This window comes from Microcaecilia unicolor, unplaced genomic scaffold (assembly GCF_901765095.1).
Source record: "Microcaecilia unicolor unplaced genomic scaffold, aMicUni1.1, whole genome shotgun sequence".
Classification (NCBI taxonomy): domain Eukaryota; kingdom Metazoa; phylum Chordata; class Amphibia; order Gymnophiona; family Siphonopidae; genus Microcaecilia; species Microcaecilia unicolor.
The window spans coordinates 65,397-88,753 of NW_021963460.1; the positions used below are offsets into that span (position 1 = coordinate 65,397).

At 44.8% G+C, this 23,357-nt stretch overlaps 1 long non-coding RNA gene across 1 annotated transcript; it reads right to left on the reverse strand.

The window, feature by feature from the left end:
- Positions 1-321: 321 nt before the first annotated feature.
- LOC115459336 lies at positions 322-20,322 on the reverse strand. The gene is made up of 3 exons (XR_003940252.1): positions 20,239-20,322; positions 7,048-7,050; positions 322-333 (listed from the first exon to the last, which is right to left on the reverse strand). It is a non-coding gene; the product is annotated as an uncharacterized LOC115459336 (long non-coding RNA).
- Positions 20,323-23,357: the final 3,035 nt, after the last annotated feature.

Sequence of the window (23,357 nt, forward strand, 5' to 3'; positions counted from 1 at the left end):
GTTCATGTCTGAAAGCGAAGAAGGCTTTCCGAGGAAGAAGTGGTTAGGGATAAAGATATATGTGTTGAGATCGTCATGCAGCATAAACCCTGACACGGTGGAAAAGGGGAGTGAGGAGAAGTACAGAACCCATTCACGAGGCATGTGTTGAACATATCAAGTCGAATTCAGAAGGCAAGGGGAGAAGGCGGTCAACCCTATCTCTTATGACCTATCCATTACAATAGGGAGTTCACAGAGAAAGTGATCCTTCCAGACACGGTGGCTTGGGAGAGAGATCTTCCAATAGAATTAAATGAAGTGGATTGAGGAGAAATAATTCACTAAGGGGCCCTTTTACAAACTTGCAGCATAAGAACATAAGTATTGCCATACTGGGACAGACCGAAGGTCCATCAAGCCCAGCGTTCTGTTTCCAACAGTGGCCAATCCAGGTCACAAGTAACTGGCAAGATCCCAAAACAGTACAATACATTCTATGCTGCTTATCCTAGAAATAAGCAGTGGATTTTCCCCAAGTCCATTTTAATAATGGTCTATGGCCTTTTCCTTTAGGAAACCATACAAACCTTTTTTTTTTTTAACCCCGCTAAGCTAACTGCTTTTACTACATTCTCTGGCAACGAATTCCAAAGTTTAATTACACGTTGAGTGAAGAAACATTTTCTCCAGTTTGTTTTAAATGTACTACTTTGTAGCTTCATCGCGTGCCCCCTAGTCCTAGTATTTTTGGAAAGAGTAAACAAGCAATTCACGTCTACCTGTTCCACCCCACTCAGTAATTTATAGACCTCTATCATATCTGCCCTCAGCCGTCTTTTCTTCAAGCTGAAGAACCCTAACCGCTTTAGCCTTTCCTCATAAGGAAGTCATCCCATCCCCTTTATCATGGTTTTTTTTTTTGCCCTTCTCTGTACCTTTTCTAATTCCACTTTATCTTTTTTGAGATGCAGTGACCAGAACTGCACACAATATGCGAGGTGCAGTCGCACCATGGAACGATACAAATGCATTATAACATCCTCATTTTTGTTTTCCATTCCTTTCCTAATAATACCTAACATCCTATTTGCTTTCTTAGCCACCACCCAATGATGACACCTAGATCCCTTTCCTGGTCGGTGACTCCTAACGTGGAACCTTGTATCACGTAGCTATAGTTCGGGTTCCTCTTTCCCACATGCACCACTTTGCACTTGCTCACATTAAACGCCATTCGCCATTTGGTTGCCCAATCTCTCAGTCTCTTAAGTGGGCTTTAATGCAGGCCTTTCCCACGTGTTAAGCCCACTTTTTGCCATGGCTGGAAACTGGCTGATTTTCCATTTTCCAATTTAATGGCCGTGTGCTAAGTTGCCATTACCGTGTGGCCATTAGCAAAAATTAGCACGTGAGCCCTTAGCGACACCTATTTTATAGGTAGCAAGGGCACTCACATGCTAATCCTGTGTTAATCAGTTCACGAATGGTAATGTAGCTGCGTAAACTGATTAGCGCAGACACACCCAGTCTCCTCTCTAGACACACCACCACCACTACTACTACTAAAAATCATTTCTATAGTGCTACCAGTCATACGCAGCACTTCACAATTGAACATGAAGAAAAGACAGTCCCTGCTCAAAAGACGTCAGACTCACAGAAACAGAAGCCTGCGCGGCCGCGTTGCTGATCTGCAAGGGCAGGCTTCTACTACTACTACTACTACTATAAATCATTTCTATAGCGCTACCAGTCGTACGCAGCGCTTCACAATTGAACATGAAGAAAAGACGGTCCCTGCTCAAAAGAGCTTACAATCTAAATCAGGACAGACAGACAGGACCAATAAGGATAAGGGTAGAAGGACACATAGGAATGATTCTAAATGGAATGTTGCTACTATTGGAGATTCTGTTGCTACTATTTGAGATTCTACATGGAATGTTAATGTTGCTATTCCGCTAGCAGCATTCCATGTAGAAGCCTGCCCTTGCAGATCAGCTGCGCGACCACGCAGGCTTCTGTTTCTGTGAGTCTGACGTCCTGCACGTACGTGCAGGACGTCAGACTCACAGAAACAGAAGCCTGCGCGGCCGCGCAGCTGATCTGCAACAGCAGGCTTCTACTACTACTACTATAAATCATTTCTACAGCGCTACCAGTCGTACGCAGCGCTTCACAATTGAACATGAAGAAAAGACGGTCCCTGCTCAAAAGAGCTTACAATCTAAATCAGGACAGACAGACAGGACCAATAAGGATAAGGGTAGAAGGACACATAGGAATGATTCTAAATGGAATGTTGCTACTATTGGAGATTCTGTTGCTACTATTTGAGATTCTACATGGAATGTTAATGTTGCTATTCCGCTAGCAGCATTCCATGTAGAAGCCTGCCCTTGCAGATCAGCTGCGCGACCACGCAGGCTTCTGTTTCTGTGAGTCTGACGTCCTGCACGTACGTGCAGGACGTCAGACTCACAGAAACAGAAGCCTGCGCGGCCGCGTGGCTGATCTGCAACAGCAGGCTTCTACTACTACTACTACTTTAAATCATTTCTACAGCGCTACCAGTCGTACGCAGCGCTTCACAGTTGAACATGAAGAAAAGACAGTCCCTGTTCAAAAGAGCTTACAATCTAAATCAGGACAGACAGACAGGACAAATAAGGGTAGGACAGACAGATAGGACACATAGGGATAAGGGACTATTGAAGAGAGGAAGACAAGATAAAGGTTACTAACAAGTGAAAAGTTAGGAGTCAAAAGCAGCATCAAACAGGTGGGCCTTTAGCCCGGATTTGAAGGCGGCCAGAGATGGAGCTTGACGTAGCGGCTCAGGAAGTCTGTTCCAGGCATAAGGTGCGGCAAGATAAAAGGAACAGAGTCTGGAGTTAGCAGTGGAGGAGAAGGGTGCAGTTAGGAGAGATTTACCTAGTGAACGGAGTTCCCTCTCCATTTTTTAGCATGCTGGTAGTATGCACACATGTCTAAAGTACCATGGGATGCCTCAGCATGCCCCTGTGAGTCATGTGTCTATTTCTATCTTAGGGGGCCTTTTATTAAGGTGTGCGTTTAGTACCAGCTGATATAGTGCTAGCTAAAAACATAGTAAAGTACATAAGTAATGCCATACTGGGAAAAGACCAAGGGTCCATCGAGCCCAGCATCCTGTCCACAACAGCGGCCAATCCAGGCCAAGGGCAACTGGCGAGCTTCCCAAACGTACAAACATTCTATACATGTTATTCCTGGAATTTTGGAGTTTTCCAAGTCCGTTTAGTAGCGGTTTATGGACTTGTCCTTTAGGAAACCGTCCAACCCCTTTTTAAACTCTGCTAAGCTAACCGCCTTCACCACTTTCTCCGGCAACGAATTCCAGAGTTTAATTACACGTTGGGTGAAGAAAACTTTTCTCCGATTTGTTTTAAATTTGCTACACTGTAGTTTCATCGCATGCCCCCTAGTCCTAGTATTTTTGGAAAGCGTGAACAGACGCTTCACATCCACCTGTTCCACTCCACTCATTATTTTATATGCCTCTATCATGTCTCCCCTCAGTCGTCTCTTCTCCAAGCTATATAGCCCTAGCCTCCTTAGTCTTTCTTCATAGGGAAGTCGTCCCATCCCCGCTATCATTTTAGTCGCCCTTCGCTGCACCTTTTCCAATTCTACTATATCTTTCTTGAGATGCGGCGACCAGAATTGAACACAATACTCAAGGTGCGGTCGCACCATGGAGCGATACAACGGCATTCTAACATCCTCACACCTGTTTTCCATACCTTTCCTGATAATACCCAACATTCTATTCGCTTTCTTAGCCGCAGCAGCACACTGAGCAGAAGGTTTCAATGTGTTATCGACGACGACACCCAGATCCCTTTCTTGGTCCGTAACTCCTAACGTGGAACCTTGCATGACGTAGCTATAATTCAGGTTCTTTTTTCCCACATGCATCACCTTGCACTTGCTCACATTAAACGTCATCTGCCATTTAGCCGCCCAGTCTCCCAGTCTCGTAAGGTCCTCTTGTAATTTTTCACAATCCTGTCGCGATTTAACGACTTTGAATAACTTTGTGTCATCAGCAAATTTAATTACCTCGCTAGTTACTCCCATCTCTAAATCATTTATAAATATATTAAAAAGCAGCGGTCCTAGACTCCCATAATAAAGGGGAATGGATATAAACTCGTGTGTAGATGGTATTTAAAGCCAGAGAGGCTGAGGAAGATTTTTCCTGGCACAAAAGTGCAGTGTTGGAGACAGTGTGAGGAGCTGGGCTCTTTCTGCCGTGTATGGTTGGAGTTTCTCAAGATACAGCAGTACTGGAGGGATGTACGTTGAGAGATTCTAATATTGAGTCATACAACATAAGAACATAAGAATAGCCATACTGGGTCAGATCAGTGGTCCATCTAGCCCAGTATCCTGCTTCCAGCAGTGGCTAATTCAGGTCACAAGTACCTGGCAGAAACCCAATTAATAGCAGCATTGTACGTGCAGGAGGTCAGACTCACAGAAACAGAAGCCTGTGCGGCTGCGTTGCTGATCTGCAAGGGCAGGCTTCTAGATGGAATGTTGCTAGTGGAGGAGTAGCCTAGTGGTTAGTGCAGTGGAACATGGGATGTTGTTACTATTTGAGATTCTGGAATGTTGCTATTACTTGAGATTCTACATGGAATGTTGCTACTATTGGAGAGTCTGTTGCTACTATTTGAGATTCTACATGGAACGTTGCTAGTGGAGGAGTAGCCTGGTGGTTAGTGCAGCAGACTCTGATTCTGGGGAACTGGGTTCGATTCCCACTGCAGCTCCTTGTGACTCTGGGCAAGTCACTTAACCCTCCATTGCCCCTGGTACCAAATAAGTACCTGAATATATGTAAACCGCTTTGAATGTAGTTGCAAAAACCTCAGACAGGTGGTATATCAAGTCCCATTTTCCTTTCTCTTATGACATCACAGTATCAGAAGTGAGCCAAGTATCGGGCAATCAAGCCATCGTGACATCACTGATGAGGTTGGCTCTTATAGGTGGAATGAGTGGAGGAGTAGCCTAGTGGTTAGTGCAGTGGACTTTGATCCTGGGGAACTGAGTTCGATTCCCACTGCAGCTCCTTGTGACTCTGGGCAAGTCACTTAACCCTCCATTGCCCCAGGTACACATAAGTACCTGTATACAATATGTAAGCTGCATTGAACCTGCTATGAGTGGGAAAGCGCGGGGGATACAAATGTAACAAACAAACAATGTTGCTACTATTGAGATTCTGTTGCTACTATTTGAGATTCTACATGGAATGTTAATGTTGCTATTCCACTAGCAACATTCCATGTAGAAGCCTGCCCTTGCAGCCGCGCAGGCTTCTGTTTCTGTGAGTCTGACGTCCTGCACGTACGTGCAGGACGTCAGACTCACAGAAACAGAAGCCTGCGCGGCTGCAAGGGCAGGCTTCTACATGGAATGTTGCTAGTGGAGGAGTCGCCTAGTGGTTAGTGTGGTGGACTTTGGTCCTGGGGAACTGGGTTCGATTCCCACTGCAGCTCCTTGTGACTCTGGGCAAGTCACTTAACCCTCCATTGCCCCTGGTACAAAATAAGTACCTGAATATATGTAAACCGCTTTGAATGTAGTTGCAAAAACCTCAGAAAGGCGATATATCAAGTCCCATTTCCCTTTCCCTATTTGGATATGTTTGAGTGGCTTGATTATGTAAGGAGAGACTGCCCTAGCACTAACCAGTGGCATGGCTAGGTGGAGCCATGGGGGCCTGGTCCCCCCCAAATTTGCCCCGTGCCCTTGGGGGTCCCCAACAACCCCCACTAGCTGAAGACTTTGTCCAGTTCTGGTTTGCCGCGGCGCCACCACATGGCCCCGCCCTGTTCTCTCTTCCCTTCATGTCAGGCTGGACATGAAGGGAAGAGACAGCAGGGCAGGCAATGCGGTGGCACCGGAGACCAGCGCTGGATGAAATCTTTAGCTGGCAGGGGTTGAGGACCCCCTCCAGTCAAGATGTACAGCAGTGGCACTGGGTGGCAGAGGGGGAGGGCGGTAGTGGGGTGGCGACCAAAATAAGCCCTCCCATCTCGAGGTCTGGCTATGCCTCAGGCACCAACCAGTGGTCAGAGCCAGATATGAAATGGTATTTCCACTCCAACCCACACAGTGCTATTTAACTGGGCAGGAGCTCTCTTGCCTGGTTAAATAACACCAAATATCGTAACCCCCCCCCCCCCCCCTTATTTAAAAATTTCCTTTAAAAATATTTTAGGGCAGAAGATTTTCTTTTCAGGGTTCACTGAGTGATGGAAAATAGTAAATTACTGCTACCAGACTCTCTGCAAACTGCTTGTGTGTCTATAAATGTTAAACAGATTAAATTAAAAAAAATAAAAAACTTCCACGCTTCACTTAACAAAAGCATTTCTTCCAGACGAGTTCCTCTGCCTGAATGATCCTTCCAATTACGATTTTTCCCTTACAATATGTTGTGTCATGCAACTCAGTGGAGAGCTCTCCATGAGAGTGAGGGAGAGAGAGCACGGGTTATGAGTGCAATAATATATCTTGCCTGTTAGAAAGTTCATTGCTGCGGTTACTTCATAGATCAAGCCTCTCTGCAGCAGCCCTAACAGGTCCTTCCTGGAGTTATAATTCTGTTACTAAGTGTGCGTCTCTTCTGTATAAAATATAATTCTCTGGTCAGTTCTAATGAGTTAGTGACATATAAAGCTCAGAGATGGGCTTTAATCCCATATAAAATGCAGCCTCTGTGCTCTTATCCCTTTCTAAAAGTGTGTCCCAGTGTCTTTAATATATTTTTATACATCTCTTCTGCTGGTTCTTCTAGATGCCATGCGAGAGTGATGCACAGAAAGGCCCACCTGTTTGATGCTGCTTTTAATTCCTAACTTGTCACCTGCTCGTAACCTTTATTTTGTCTTCCTCTCTTCAATAGTCCCTTTTCCCTATGTGTCCTATCTGTCTGTCCTACCCTCATCCTTGATTTGTCCTGTCTGTCTGTCCTGATTTAGATTGTAAGCTCTTTCGAGCAGGGACTGTCTTTTCTTCATGTTCATTTGTGAAGCGCTGCATACGACTGGTAGCGCTATAGAAATGATTTATAGTAGTAGTAGAAGCCTGCCCTTGCAGATCAGCAACGCGGCCGCGTAGGCTTCTGTTTCTGCGAGTCTGACGACCTGCACGTACGTGCAGGACGTCAGACTCACAGAAACAGAAGCCTGCGCGGCCGCGTTGCTGATCTGCAAGGGCAGACTTCTACATGGAATGCTGCTAGTGGAATAGCAACATTAACATTCCATATAGAATCTCCAATAGTAGCAACATTCCATTTAGAATCATTCCTATGTGTCCTTCTACCCTTATCCTTATTGGTCCTGTCTGTCTGTCCTGATTTAGATTGTAAGCTCTTTTGAGCAGGGACCGTCTTTTCTTCATGTTCAACTGTGAAGCGCTGCGTACGACTGGTAGCGCTATAGAAATGATTTATAGTAGTAATAGTAGGTATTAAATGGCCTAGGTAAATCTTCTAGCTTGCCCCTCCCCCATTATAATTCAGACCCCTGGCTCACCTCCTCTGATATTTTTGATATGTAAGCATGACCAGACACTGTCCTTGCCAGAATGACCCTGTAAACACAAATTAATTGGACATTATGCATTATAGGCAGTGGTATGCTGCAGCGAGCTCTCAGGGCCGTGACAGAGCTGTTTGTTAAGCTTTTAAGAATTTTGGGAGCTGGTTGTTAAAGTATCCCTCCCCCCCCCCCCCCATGGCTACTTTACAAGTGGCTCCCAAAATGTGGGCTTGGGCTCCCTCTTGAATTCTCTTTTACTTTGCTGGTGGGGATGCTGAGTCCAGCAGTCTATTTACTTGGATGGAAGGGACTCGGCATCCCCAGCCAGTTGTTTCCAGCTCTGAGCAGCAGGCTGGGGACCTTCTCATGCAGCGTGAACAGCCCCAGCTTACTGCTCAGAGCCAGAAACAAGCAGCGGGGAGCGATGGCAGCCCTTTTATTGGCTGCTGGGGCTGGGCATCCCTGCCAGCAAAGGGATGCCTAACATGCCCGCATGGGAGGGGAAGAGAGAGTCATGCATTGCTCCCCGCCAGTCCACACCTGGCCCCCCTCCCCATATTGCAGGACTGGCTATGCCCAGGGAGAGAGCCGATTGTTAAAAATTTACCAGCACATCCCTGATTATAGGGTACATTTTCAGCAGGCAGTTGCCAGCGTCTTTTTGCTGGCTAGATATTCAGTGCCAGGCTATCTCCGAGCAGTGGCATTGAGTGTCCTGGTTTAAGCGGCCGGCTATCTCTTCTATTCAGCACTTAGGGGTCCTTTCACTAAGGTGCACTGAAAATGGCCTGCTCTGGTTGTAGACACGTGTATTGGACGCGGTCACGTCCATTTTTCAGCAAGCCTGCAAAAAAGGCCTTTTTTGGGGGGGGCGAAAATGGATGTGCGGCAAAATAAAAATTGGTACGCATCCATTTTGGGCCTGAGATCTTACCAACACCCATTGACTTAGCAGTAAGGTCTCTCGCATTAACCGGGGGTGGTAATCATCAGCACGCGTACACTGCCAATTACCTCCCGGTTAGCACCGCATGCCGGAAAATTTCCAGCGCGTGTACTGGACGTCAGGGGCGTAGCTATGTGGGGCCTGTGCCCCCGTAGATTTGGCCCTAGACCCCCCCCCCCCCGCTGACAATCCTCTCGAACCCCCCTCCCGCCGCAAACGTGCAGGACGTCAGACTCAGAAACAGAACGAAGAAAGAAGAGAAACTCGGCTGGCAGGGGTTGGGGTCCCCCGCCAGCAAAGGTAGGCGACGGCGACAGCGGGGGAGAATTGGCAGCGGGAGGGGGAGTCGAGAGGGTCATCGGCATGGGGGGGTCAAAGTTGTTGTTGGTGGTGGTGGTGGCGGCGGTAATGGCGGGGGGTGTCAGCAATGGCGGAGGGGGTCGGTGGTGCCGGGGGGGGGGGCTAAAATGTGCCCCCTCACCTCGGGCTCTGGACCCCCCTCCCGCCAAACTCTAGCTACACCCCTGGCTGACACCATTCCCAAAACACCCACAAAATTGTTGATTTTTAATTTAATGGTTAGTACTGATATTCAGCAACACTAACTCATTAAGGGCCACTGAATATCGGTGGATAGTCCCACATGAGCCTAAATTCAGCGTGGTTTATAGAATAACACGTAAGTGGAGAGATCCCTTGTAAATTTAAGTGCTGCCATTTGCACCAATGAAAACGTGGTCTGAATGCCTGCGCCTAGATTTACACATGGAGACTTATATTCTATAATTACAAGAGTAACTTTAAAAACACACCCTGATCCACCCACGACCTTCCCGTTTTTGTGCCCCCTTTTTTGGGGCCATGTGTAAATTTTAGGTGCGTAAGTCTCAATTAAATCTAATTAGAGTCAATGATTGCTTGTTAAAAAGCCAATTATTGGCATTAAGTGGCTCAGAATTATTCTATTAAATTTGCCCATGTAATTTTTGGCAACTTTTATAGAATCAGGGGGACAACCTAACCTGTCTCACAAACGCACACACAAGCAGTGACACGGTCTGCACATACTGCAGCAGGACATGTTTATCCACTCCTACCCTAGCTGAGATCATATTAAACCATCTCTGACCTCATGTGCAACTTTCTTTAAATTAATCACCTTACGTTCTAACTCTTCTTACTCTCTTACCTATCTATATGTTCCATCTTTGCATATACCCTACGCTGTCTATTAAAATGTTCTATTACGTACTGTGCTGACATTGTAAGTAGTACTCTGCTGTAATTGTCTATTGCTTATGTTTGATTTATTCTTACTGAACACTGCCTTGAGTGAATTCCTTCAAAAAGGCGGTAAATAAATCCAAATAAATTTACATGCGCATATCTGTGCAATCTTGGGGGCAAGCGTTTACACCAGCTCTATAGCTGATCTAATTGCTTATATCTAACATATATGCTTATATATATACCCCGTTATGCTAATATTCTAGGTACCTACTTTCCTTTATAGAACAGGTGCCACATAGGCACCCTCTGGAAGCCTAAATATAGGTGAATTGTCATAGAATTATATAGGTGTCTTTCCTATTTTGCAATAGCCATACTCATATACCTCAAACTTTTCTCAGTCTGCATTTACACCTCCTCTGAGCCATAGACATGTCAACTAACTGCGCTCTCGGACACAGAGTTTGGTGAAATGATTGAGGAAGTAATTTTCTGGACAGCTTGAAAAATTGCCCCTAGTAAAATTCAGCAGATACGGACCAAATTGGCCCAGTCAGTCTGTCCAATTGAAACTCTTCACCTTTTGGTGGATAAATATGCAAATCCCCACATGCAACGTGACAGCAGCATCCCTTATTCCCAATGCTATTACTGCTACCAATTAAGCAAGGAGCTTCTCCTTGAGTCCAAGAAATAGGGCAGACCTCGTTGCTAACCTTATTGTTCTGCCCTTTCACTGGGTGTGATTGGCTTGCAGCTTAAACCAGAGTATGGAAAATCACTCTGAGAAGGCTCAAAACTCTTGAACCAAAATCTTTTTTTAATACAGTAATCAAACAAGGAAAAATAACTTACAGTTCAGAGGCGCTGGACAAGAGTTTTTGCCTTGCAAACTGAGGGGTATGTTTACTAAGGTGCGTTAGCTTTTTTAACGTGCCTATAGATTTAAGGCACGTTAAACGCTAACGCGCATATACATTTTTATGGGTGCGTTAACATTTAACGCGCATAATCCATTTATCGTTTATCGTTTATTCATTTACTAGACCGTCACTTATTACAAGTTAAATCAGAACGGTTTACAATATAAAATAACATTAAAATAATATTAAAACAGTAGATAAACACACTCTGAAATCCATTGGTGATAGGAAAGCACTACAAAAAGACAACATATATGCAGATTTCATAAAACTATAACTATAAAAACATTAGTAAAAACACCAAACTAAAAGAGTTTTTTTTTATTTAGGTTTTCCATTATTTCTGTTTTAAATGTTTGTTTCAACTGACTCTCGAAAAAGATATGCTTTTAAAGCTTTGCGAAAATGAGTGTAAGAATCCTCGAGCCTAAGTTCTTTAGGAAGACAATTCCAAAAAGACAGAGCTAGGAAGAAAAATGCTGATGTTTACGTGCATTAAAATCGCTAACCCGCCCATAGCGCCGCTTAGTAAACATAGGCATGAAAGTCTGTTCTGCACCAGCCCTCTCTCTATGCAAGAGAGAAGCTGGGAGTAATTAAACAACATGCTAAGTGGATATGCTGTTTATATTTTTACACCGGTGAAATCCTAATAACATCACTGTAGCTTCAAGGTGGGGGGGGGGGGGGGGGGTCATACAACAAAATAGGGCAGAGGAAGTTTCAGTTCACACAGGAGAATGCTGCAGACTAACTCTTCAGATCCTATGGAGAGAGAAGTGGGGGGCAACTAGCCCAGCATGCACAGAGAACAAGGCAAGCCAATAGAAAATCCATAAAACACAGGGATCTGGGACACAGGCCTATGACAGAGAACTACAGAGAATTACAGTGATTTGTAGTTCAAGGGCACAACCTTAATTAAAGACACAGGCAATGTAATCTGTTACAATGCTTAACATTTAGCCAACTCTGGAACGCTCTTTCTAGACCTATCCGAGCAATCCATGACCACCTACCGTTCAGGAAAGCACTAAAAACCCATTTATTCAAGCAAGCCTACCCAAAGGACCCAGATTAATCTCATGAACCCATCTACCTTACGTATACCGAAGAGAAAACGACATTGACCCAGACTCTATCTCCCACCTTACATTCCTCTCTGTCACCTGCCTCTACCTACCCATCCATCCTATTACTATGTTTATACTTAATTTCCTACTTTACATAACAAAATTCGGAAGGGATCCTCAGGACCATAGCCTAGAATGGGTGGCAGAGCTGGTGGTTGGGAGGCGGGGCTAGTGCTGGGCAGACCTATACGGCCTGTGCCGGGGCTGGTGGTTGGGCGGCAGGGATATTGCTGGGCAGACTTATATGGTCTGTGCCAGAGCCGGTGATGGGAGGCAGGGATAGTGCTGGGCAGACTTATACGGTCTGTGCCAGAGCTGGTGGTGGGAGGCGGGGTTGGTGGTTGGGAGGCGGGGATAGGGCTAGACAGACTTATACGGTCTGTGCCCTGAAGAGGACAGTACAAATAAAAAAGTAGCACATATGAATTTATCTTCTTGGGCAGACTGGATGGACTGTGCAGATCTTTTTCTGCCGTCATCTATTATGTTACTATCCAGTTTATAATCGAAAGAGAAAAACGCCTATATTGCGACCCAAATCGGGAGATAGACGTTTATCTCCCCAAAACGAATAAATCGGTATAATCGAAAGCCGATTTTGGACGTTTTCAACTGCACTCCGTCGCGGATGCAGACAAAGTTGATGGGGGCGTGTCAGAGGTGTGGCGAAGGTGGAACTAGGGCGTGGTTATCGGCTGAACAGAGATGGGCGCATTTCACCGATAATGGAAAAAAAGTATGCGTTTTTAGCTAGAATTTAGGACACTTTTCCTGGACCCTGTTTTTTCACAAATAAGGCCCCAAAAAGTGCCCTAAATGACCAGATGACCACCGGAAGGAATCGGGGATGACCTCCCCTGACTCCCCCAGTGGTCACTAACCCCCTCCCACCACAAAAAATGATGTTTCACAACTTTTTATTTTCACCCTCAAATGTCATACCCACCTCCCTGGCAGCAGTATGCAGGTCCCTGGAGCAGTTGTTAGGGGGTGCAGTGGACTTCAGGCAGGTGGACCCAGGCCCATCCCCCCTACCTGTTACAATTCTGCTGCTTAATGCTTAGTCGTCCAACCCCCCCAAACCCACTGTACCCACATGTAGGTGCCCCCCTTCACCCCTTAGGGCTATAGTAATGGTGTAGACTTGTGGGCAGTGGGTTTTGAGGGAGATTTGGGGGGCTCAACACACAAGGGAAGGGTGCTATGCACCTGGGAGCTCTTTTACCTTTTTTTTTTGTTTTTGTAAAAGTGCCCCCTAGGGTGCCCGGTTGGTGTCCTGACATGTGAGGGGGACCAGTGCACTACGAGACCTGGCCCCTCCCACGAACAAATGCCTTGGATTTATTCGTTTTTGAGCTGGGCGCTTTCATTTTCCATTATCGCTGAAAAACAAAAACGCCCAGCTCACATATTGTCGAATAAAACATGGACGTCTATTTTTTCCCAAAATACGGTTTGGTCCGCCCCTTCACGGACCCGTTCTCGGCGATAAACGCCCATGGAGATAGACGTTTTCGTTCAATTATGCCCCTCTATGTATGTTACTATGTTACTATGTAAGCCGCATTGAGCCTGCTTTTAGTGGGAAAGTGCGAGATACAAATATAATAAATAAATAAATAAACAACAAACAGCCTGCCTCCATGCAAATAAGGGCATAACACTTATAGCTAAATGTTTCAATAGGGTTCTAAAAAAATCTCCTGTTGTGCTTTAAAAGCCGTTCAACTAATTTTTTTTTTTGTTCTCTTTAAAATCTTTTTTGTATTTTGTGGAGGAAAGTTGTCAGAAATGGAATAGAGTGTCAAGGTTGATTGTACAAGTGCAGAAACCCTATATCTAAAGAGATTTCTTCTCCGCATCACCCCCCCCCCCCCCCCCACTTCATTGACACAGCTGCAGGAAGACAAATGACTGCTCCAAACATGAGAGAAATAGCTTCCACGATGACATTTAAATTGGAAAGCCATGTTTAATGGCATGCATATAATTTAAATACATGTCATAAAAGCAAAGATGTGCAAGAACTTGCTTAGAAAGGCTCTTGCTCTCAAAATTACCTTTACTGTGGCTGACACTTTCACCCAGATCCCCCCCCCCCCCCAAAAAAAAAAAAATCTGATACAAATAAAACTGTTTCTATGGTGAAATCAGACATAATTGATAGGCGGCTAAATGGCAGATGACGTTTAATGTGCGCAAGTGCAAGGTGATGCATGTGGGAAAAAAGAACCCGAATTATAGCTACGTCATGCAAGGTTCCACGTTAGGAGTTACGGACCAAGAAAGGGATCTGGGTGTCGTCGTCGATAACACACTGAAACCTTCTGCTCAGTGTGCTGCTGCGGCTAGGAAAGCGAATAGAATGTTGGGTATTATTAGGAAAGGTATGGAAAACAGGTGTGAGGATGTTATAATGCCGTTGTATCGCTCCATGGTGCGACCGCACCTTGAGTATTGTGTTCAATTCTGGTCGCCGCATCTCAAGAAAGATATAGTAGAATTGGAAAAGGTGCAGTGAAGGGCGACAAAAATGATAGCGGGGATGGGACGACTTCCCTATGAAGAAAGACTAAGAAGGCTAGGGCTATACAGCTTGGAGAAGAGACGGCTGAGGGGAGACATGATAGAGGTATATAAAATAATGAGTGGAGTGGAACAGGTGGATGTGAAGCTTCTGTTCACGCTTTCCAAAAATACTAGGACTAGGGGGCATGCGATGAAACTACAGTGTAGTAAATTTAAAACAAATCGGAGAAAATGTTTCTTCACCCAACGTGTAATTAAACTCTGGAATTCGTTGCCAGAGAAAGTGGTGAAGGCGGTTAGCTTAGCAGAGTTTAAAAAGGGGTTGGACGGTTTCCTAAAGGACAAGTCCATAAACCGCTACTAAACGGACTTGGAAAAATGCAAAATTCCAGGAATAACATGTATAGAATGTTTGTACGTTTGGGAAGCTTGCCAGGTGCCCTTGGCCTGGATTGGCCGCTGTCGTGGACAGGATGCTGGGCTCGATGGACCCTTGGTCTTTTCCCAGTGTGGCATTACTTATGTACTTATATTATTTCAAGGACTTCTTCATTTTCTAAAGGCAGGTGCCTTCTGGGATTAAAAGAACTTGAAAGAATCAGAGGCCGATGCACAAAGGTTCCCGGAGGGAACCGCTCGCTATTTCCACTCCGGCAAAAATTATCGAGGTGGTAATAGCAAGCGATTTCCAAAAGAACATGCATAGAAATGAGCTGCTTGCAAAAAAAGCGAACAACTTGGTAGGGAAAAGCCCGGAACATGCATAGTTCAGCCACTCGATAGACATGGCTGCTATGTGCCTGCCCAAAGCACACGGCTTTCACACACACATACCAGTGGCATGTATAAAAGCCGTGTGTAGCTTTTTTTCTTTTTTCAAAAGTTGGTACTCTGCGAAATTTCCTGTCCTTTGCTTCAGCCACACCAGCAGCCCTTCTTCTCACTTCACCAATCTTGCCCTTCAGCTTTGCAAATAGGGGGCTGCTGCCGGCCGCCACTGTCGCTGCTGTGTGCTGAGGCCTTAGCGGGACAGGGTTATGGGCAGCTGGAGGGAAGGAGAGAGGGGGTGATGCTGTTGCCGCGGCAGAGAGCAGGAAGCAGGGAAGCAGTGAGGGCAAGAAAAGGAGTGAAGCAGCATGCAAGGCAGCAGCAGAGATGGGCTGGGGGAGGCTCCCGTCCCCCGGCTTTCTCTCTCCTCCCATTGCTGGTTGGTTCAATGGATTATAGGATCACATCGGTGTTGGGGCAGGAGTCTTGTCAGCCTTAGCCTGATGTCCTCACCGTCACTCACGGCCTGTACCCCTGAGTCTGCAGCAGGCATGATCTCTCTCTTCTGCACAGCTTTTTACAGCCTGGTCTCCTTACACCCTCCGCTTCTGCTCCAGCTTACTGTTGTGGAAAGGCATGGCTGGAGCAGGAGAGACCACATCAGTCCCGTCTCTGCTTTTCTGACTGCTTCATACCTTCCATTAAATTTCTCTCTGAGAAGGTAGGCGGGCCTTTCTGTGCATCGCTCGTAGACCAGTGCACTACAAATGCTGGCTCCTCCCAAGACCAAATGCCTTGGATTTGGCCAGGTTTGAGATCGTCGGCATTAGTTTCCATTATCAGCGAAAACCGATGCCGGCCATATCTGACATTTGGCCGGCCCCAACTGCATTATCGAAACGAAAGATGGTCAGCCATCTTTTTCGATAATGCGGTTCGGGACTGCTCTTTGCATCTATTTGGCCGGCGCCGTTCGATTATGCCCCTCTATGTAGATTATAAAATTTCTTAATTTATAGAAAGAATGCACTAACAGTTATGCCAACCCACCTTGAGCTGGTGCATTTTGCTAGCTTGCCCATTCCTTCACACTTATTCTAATATTTTATAAAGTGCAGCTATTTTTCGGCACCAAATAAAAATAAGAATAAGGAATAAAGCACCTGACTATTGGGAAGGACTCGATATTCAGAGTGCCAAACCCAGGCAAGAGCAGCTGTCAGGCTGTGCGAAGCCGCATGATAATAAAAATTCTCAGCACCGGTGCATTTCTGTTAGAGCTAATGTGATCCATGAGCCCTAGATATTCAAATAGTGCAAAGTAAAAGGTTAATGAAGGAGGTTTAGACTAGAAGGGGAAAAAAATGGAACTGATCATGGTGTCAGACAGTAATTTTGCTGTGAAACATAATCACACCTGGAGCTGTCAAGGCAGCAGCCTAAATGTTTCACTTAACAGAAGGTGCCAGGCTGCTCTGCAGCTGACAAGCAAAAGATAGACAAGATTTCAATTAGAACTGCGCCAGGATTGAAATATACTGACACTTCTTTTCCTGCCAGGCTAATCTCCAGCTGAGGTCAGCTGACCCACTAATTATCCTTGCTGAGATTCGCTTCAGGAGTGCCATGCATTTCCAAGCAGCAATCTTGGGTATGGAGGAAGAGCAGAAAGAGAAGACCTGCTTTTTGCAGGAAGCGATGAGGCCTTTGTCTTAATGTTGTCACTTGAGGGCCATGGCTACATTGTTACTGAGGGTTACCAATACGGCATTGTTTGTATCAGCCACAGCTTCCCGCTGAGCCAAATTCCTTTGGCGTGAGGTTTTCAAGAGAGAATGATGGTATTGCAGAGTTCTTAGAGATTCACTCTGATGATTCCAATGCTGGAGGCAAATGCTGCAGGGAAGCAAGGGCTGGCCTACCTTAAATGAGGAAGATTTCAAATAGGGATGTGCAATTCTTAGTGCACATTCAGGCGGTTAGCTTGACAGAGTTTAAAAAGGGGTTAGACGGTTTCCTAAAGGACAAGTCCATAAACCAGTACTAAATGGACTTGGGAAAAATCCACAATTCCAGGAATAACATGTATAGAATGTTTGTACGTTTGGGAAGCTCGCCAGGTGCCCTTGGCCTGGATTGGCCGCTGTCGTGGACAGGATGCTGGGCTCGATGGACCCTTGGTCTTTTCCCAGTGTGGCATTACTTATGTACTTATGTCCTCTACTTGGCTCACTTTTATTACATAGAGCAGTGATTTAACCTATTGTGATGTCATAGTGGCTCATTCCACCAATAAGAGCCAACCTCATTAGTGATGTCACAATGGCTTGATTGTATAGAATGTTTGTACGTTTGGGAAGCTCGCCAGGTGCCCTTGGCCTGGATTGGCCGCTGTCGTGGACAGGATGCTGGGCTCGATGGACGGTCTTTTCCCAGTGTGGCATTACTTATGTACTTATGTACTTTTTACCAACCATGGTCAAATTTGCAGTTACAGCAGCTTAACATGGGGCTTACCGCATGGAAGCTGCAAATTTATCAGGGGCATTCCCGGTATCTGCTGTTACAAGTGTCATGTTAAATTTGCAACTAGTTTGCTTAACGTTATCATGGAAGCACTTAGGAGGGATTTCTATAAATGGCGCCAAAGATTTGGTGCTGAAAAATTCAATGCTAAGCGATATTCTATAAAGGACATGTCCTTATATAGACTAGCATTTGGCACGGATCCCATGCCTAACTTTTGGGTGCCGGATTTACGCCAGCTAAAACCAGGTGTAAATACCGGTGTCCAAGTTAGATGTGTTAAGGCAGTATTCTGTAATTCCAAGCACAACTTTTCGGAGCACCCCTGACATGACCCCCCTTTTCAGATACATCCTATGAGAGTTAGGCACCAAGCCATATAGAATGGCATGCAGCCAGTTACACGTGCCAATCTTAATTGATGCCAATTAACTACAATCACTGCCATTCCTAGCCTGTACTCCACCTAGGCGGGTTGCCGCTGTGCATCCTCCAACCCATCACCCCCCACCAAAGTGCATCACGCACACACCCCCAGAACGTCACACCATGAAGTGCATCACACACACTCAAAGTGAATCTCCAGACTTTCCTCCCAGGAGGGGTTGTACTAAGCAGCATATCAAATTAATAAATCCAATCCAATTAAGTCACACGCACAACTTAGGCGCTTGCCCAAATTTCAGCATTCAATTTTGGATGCCATCTATAGAATCCGTGGGTGATTGGTTCTATGTTAACTGCAAAAGTGCCAATTATCACGCAATATTTGCAGTGCACAAACTACAATATGCCTTCCACACCCATTCTCCACTCATGACACGCCCCTAACACAAAAGCTCTTAAGGGTCCTTTTACTATAGAGTTGCCACGCGGTAACGAGCTTGCCGCATGGCAAATCGGAACTACTGTGGACCTAATGCACAAAAACATCTAGCAAATAGCCAGTTTCGAAAAAAAATGGAGAGGTGTGGTAGCAGTGTTAGTCCACTCTTAAAGGTTATCAATAGAAATCAAACAAAATAAAACATGGAAAAGAAAATAAGATGATACCTTTTTTATTGGACATAACTTAACACATTTCTTGATTAGCTTTCGAAGGTTGCCCTTCTTTGTCAGATCGGAAATAAGCAAATGTGGTACCAGATAGTATATATAAGTGAAACATCCAAGCATTACTTTGACAGTCTGACAGGGTGGGAGGGTGGGGGTAGGTAAGAGGTATGCATGGGGACATCAAAGCATTTCATTGATAGTCTAACAGGATGGGTGTGGGTAAGTGAGAGGAGGGTGATAAACAGATAAATACAACTTTATGGTTTATAATGGGCTAGAAAACCCAGATCTTTGTTAAGTCCTGTCTGTTGGGTGTCAAAATATTCAATCATTCTGACTTCAAAAGTCTTACGTTCCTGTATTGTTTTAAAGTTACCTTTCAGGATTCTTACTATGAAATCACTGGTACAGTGTTCCGGTCTTGTAAAATTCTGGCCCACAGGGGTGGGAACCAGACTGGCACCGGCTTTCTTCATGTGATGTCTATCAAGCTCATTTTCAAAGCACTTAGCCTCCCAAAGTTCCATAGAAACCTATGGAACTTAGCCTCCCAAAGTGCTTTGAAAATATGCCTGCATGTAGATTAAATCTTGTCTTAATGATAGACGTTCTTCAGTTTTGAAAATGGCTATATTCCCCACTTGAATTTTGGATGTTTTTAGTAAAATGTCCAAAATTGGACTTACACGCCATATCCAAAATGCCCATCCATGTACAGAGTCTTTGTACTTTTTAAAAAAAGTAAACCATTGATTTGTATTTACCCGTTCCATTGCAGTAGTACTGCAGCACCTCCAGACTCTACTGAACCAATGAGGAGAAGTCTGGTCTGAAAATTAAATCTAGTTCTCCTGCATACCAATCCTTAATGTTTCATAAAACTGCCTTTACCTTATTGTGAAAAATAAAATCTGTGTCAATATGTTCGTTTCTTGTGAAGATAGAAGCAAACTTCTTCAAATTGGTTACAAATATATTAATTTAATTAAATGGTGTCACATATAACCTATTTGTTGACCTTTATTTCTGCTTAAAATAACTTCCAAACTCTTGTGCTGCAGAAATGTAGGACCGGGGGACAGCTCTACTGAAATGAAGTCTGACAAAGTGGACTTTTATCTTCAAAGGCTCATGCTTGAATAAATCGGTTAGTCTGTAAGATGCCACCAACCTCTTTGTCATTTTTCTAGTATATAGTGTTACTGGTCGTTGTCAAATTCCAAGGAGTTTGCTCTAAGGGATGGATGAAGACTTGACTGAGATAGAAAAATTGATTGTGATTACAGGGAAGAGGAAGGACATGTAATTAAATGTTTTCATGATTGGATGAGTAGAGATAATTACTAGAGATAGGCCTTTGTGATTTTGAACTGTTATTTAATGTGGTCATTGTTGAACAAAACAATCCATTTCTCTGCCCTTGGGCTCTGTTTGAGTTTTCAAGAACCCAAACTGCATTTTTATGCCCTGCAACCTTCTTAATTGTAACCAGCATTCTTGTGCCAAGTGTTGGGATTTTCTGAATTTCATCTACATTGAACTTACTAAGATGCATTAGTATTTTTAGCGCGCCTACACTTAGTGCATTCGCTAACCATGTAGGCGCCTATATGGATATTGTAGGCACATACATGGTTAACGCGCATTTAAAACGTTAACAGGCCTATAACGCTGTTTAGTAAACAGGGCCCTAGGGGGCAAAGTTATTGCTTATATTATGGCAATAACACACATTATTTTCCCCTTAACACGTGTTTCCGCTTCAAAGACACCAAACTCATCACTGTTCTGTTTGGCTGGAGACTAGTAACCAGTTCAACAAGCACAGGCAACTCTACTGTTCTCATAGGCTGTATTCCCTGAACACCAAAAATTAAGAATAGATGATTCACTGTTTGTGCGACCAAGTTTGCAATTGCAAAATCCTGTTCCGGGTTATGTTGTTTCATTTAGTTTACTGAGGAATCATCATTTAAGTCTCTCTGCTACTTTTACTTTTAACTGCAGGCATCAGAAGTAACTAGGTAAAAGTAGTAAAAATTGGTAAAATTATTACTTTGGTAAAAGTAAAAGTAACACGTTTTTCCTGTACTTCTTTACAAGTAAAAGTAACAAAACTTTTACTTAGTACAATAACTAGTTACATTTACTTAGTTACTAAGCAACATTGGAGAGGGACCAGTGAAAAAAGAAAGTAGAGTATCGAGTGGACTCAAGTCTTGAGCAGGAAAGGGGAAGGGTGTAGGGAGAGTGCCAGTCTGTAGGGAACGATCAGTGTCGATAGGTATAATAGAATACCAGTATGAAGGACTTTGTGGGTTATTATTGTCAGAATCTTGTATTGTATATGGAAAGAAACTGTGAGCCAGCGGTACTGTTTTAATAGGGTGAGATGTGATTGAAGCGGCGGGCACCTGAAAGAACACGGATGGCCGTATTTTGCACTGTCTGAAGCTTTTTGAGAAGAGGAGGAAGACCAGCATAGGAAACTTTACAGTAGACTAGCTTAGATATAGCTAGAGCATGGAGAAGCAATCTGTATGCAGCAATCAGCGGTGAAAATGAAAGCTGAGAATCAAAAAGTAATTAAAGGACTCTCTCATGGCCGGCATTTAACAGAAACATCAACCATAGAATTTAACCGATTGATGAAGCTGTGTTGCTTCCGTGTGTGCTTTCTCATACCCTGGCAACAAATGGGCTTTCAAGACTAGAACAATAGAGAGTCCTTTAATTCAACAGACCCGACATGGGCTGTGTTTCGACGCAAACTGCACCTACCTCAGGAGTCAAACAGAAATAAGTACTCTCAGTAAAGGCAAACAAAATCCAACAAGGTCCTTCGAACAGCACTGTGTAAAAGTTGGCAGCTTTTTTGGCAGTTTGTTGGACGCCACGGTCGTGCATGGATGTGGTTTGTTTGTTCGGGCGCCAAGTTTTACATGTAAAACACGCGCTGATGCCAGCGCCGGCCTCTTTTTGCCGCAGCTTGGTAAAAGGGACCCTTAGAAAGGAATCAACATCTTCACCTAACCATATGATTCCATTATTAGCAGATGTGGATTAAGGCATAGGCAAACTAGGCACATGCCTCGGGCCCAGACGTTTAGGGGGGCCCTGTCAAATGTGCTCAGGATTCAAGAGGTTAGGATTGCCAACTGTCTAGATTTTTCCAGGATTCTAAAAATGTGTAAGCTACCTGTCTCAAAGTCAGAAGGATGGCTACGTGTGTAGATATGTTGCAGAGTTTAGCCCACTATAGCCCCCCCCCCCCTTCTATTGCAGAGGCTGAGGTAGGATCCAGCTAATGAGAAGGCTTCTAGTCACAGGAAGGCGTGGCTGAGTTGCAAGGACTGATGGGGGAAGCTCAGATCTCCAGAGAATCACTGTAAATCCAGCTCTGGGATAGGACTAGGAAGGGGCTTTGGACCTGCTGGGGCAGGGCCAGGAGGGGAGGACATAGGTATGGGTTGCAGTAGGAACCAACGTTTCAAAATTATTGGGGGTGCTAAGCCTAATGGAAATAACCCCTCTCTGGACACATACAAGGAATTTGCTCAATATTGGGGGTGCTCAAGCACCCACAGAGTCAGCTCCTATGGGTTGCACCACCCCAGTTTTTGCATATATGGCGGGGATGTATATGTTGTGTGCTGTACATTCAGGGCAGATGTTGGTCACACGCTCTCTGCATGTATCTCACAGGTTTTGCACTGGCCCTGTGTTCTGTTTTGGTAGAAACACAGGATAAATGCAAACAGTTACAGATCTTGCCAAAAAGGGCCCCTTGGACATTGCAGGTAACAGGCCTAAGTCCAGACGTGCAATTTTTAGACATAGACGTTCCTTCTGCAATGGGGAATAAGCATCCATATTTTAAGCCAACCCAAGCCCCGCCCAGATCCCATCCTAAACATGCCCAGAGCACACCACCTCACCAGACACATGTTCTGCAGTTCTGGACTTTCATATCCTGGCTTTGTAGAATCGGGATTTACGTCCATGCACTATGGGCAGTCTAAGTTCCAGTTTATCAACGTCTAGAACACAAATAGTGCTTCTAAAATAAGCAGCACAGTAATAAGGTGCAGAACTATTTAGTAAATCGGAACAATTGTTGCCCACCTCTTTGACACTGCTTTTGACTCCTAACCTTTACTCACTTGCCCTGTACCCCACCTCTTTAATTCCCTTCCCTCTTAGTTGTTGTGTCTGTTTACCTGTCTTATTTAGATTGTGAGCTCTTTGAGCAGGGACTGTCTTTTCGTGTATGGTGTACAGCGCTGCATCTGCCTTGTAGCGCTATAGAAGTGATAAGTAGTAGTAGTAGTAATGTAGAAGCCTGCCCTTGCAGATCAGCAACGCAGCCGCGCAGGCTTCTGTTTCTGTGAGTCTGACGTCAGACTCACAGAAACAGAAGCCTGCGCGGCCGCGTTGCTGATCTGCAAGGGCAGGCTTCTACATGGAATGTTGCTAGTGGAGGAGTAGCCTAGTGGTTAGTGCAGTGGAACATGGGGTGTTGTTACTATTTGAGATTCTGGAATGTTGCTATTACTTGAGATTCTACATGGAATGTTGCTACTATTTGAGATTCTGTTGCTACTATTTGAGATTCTACATGGAATTTTGCTAGTGGAAGAGTAGCCTAGTGGTTAGTGCA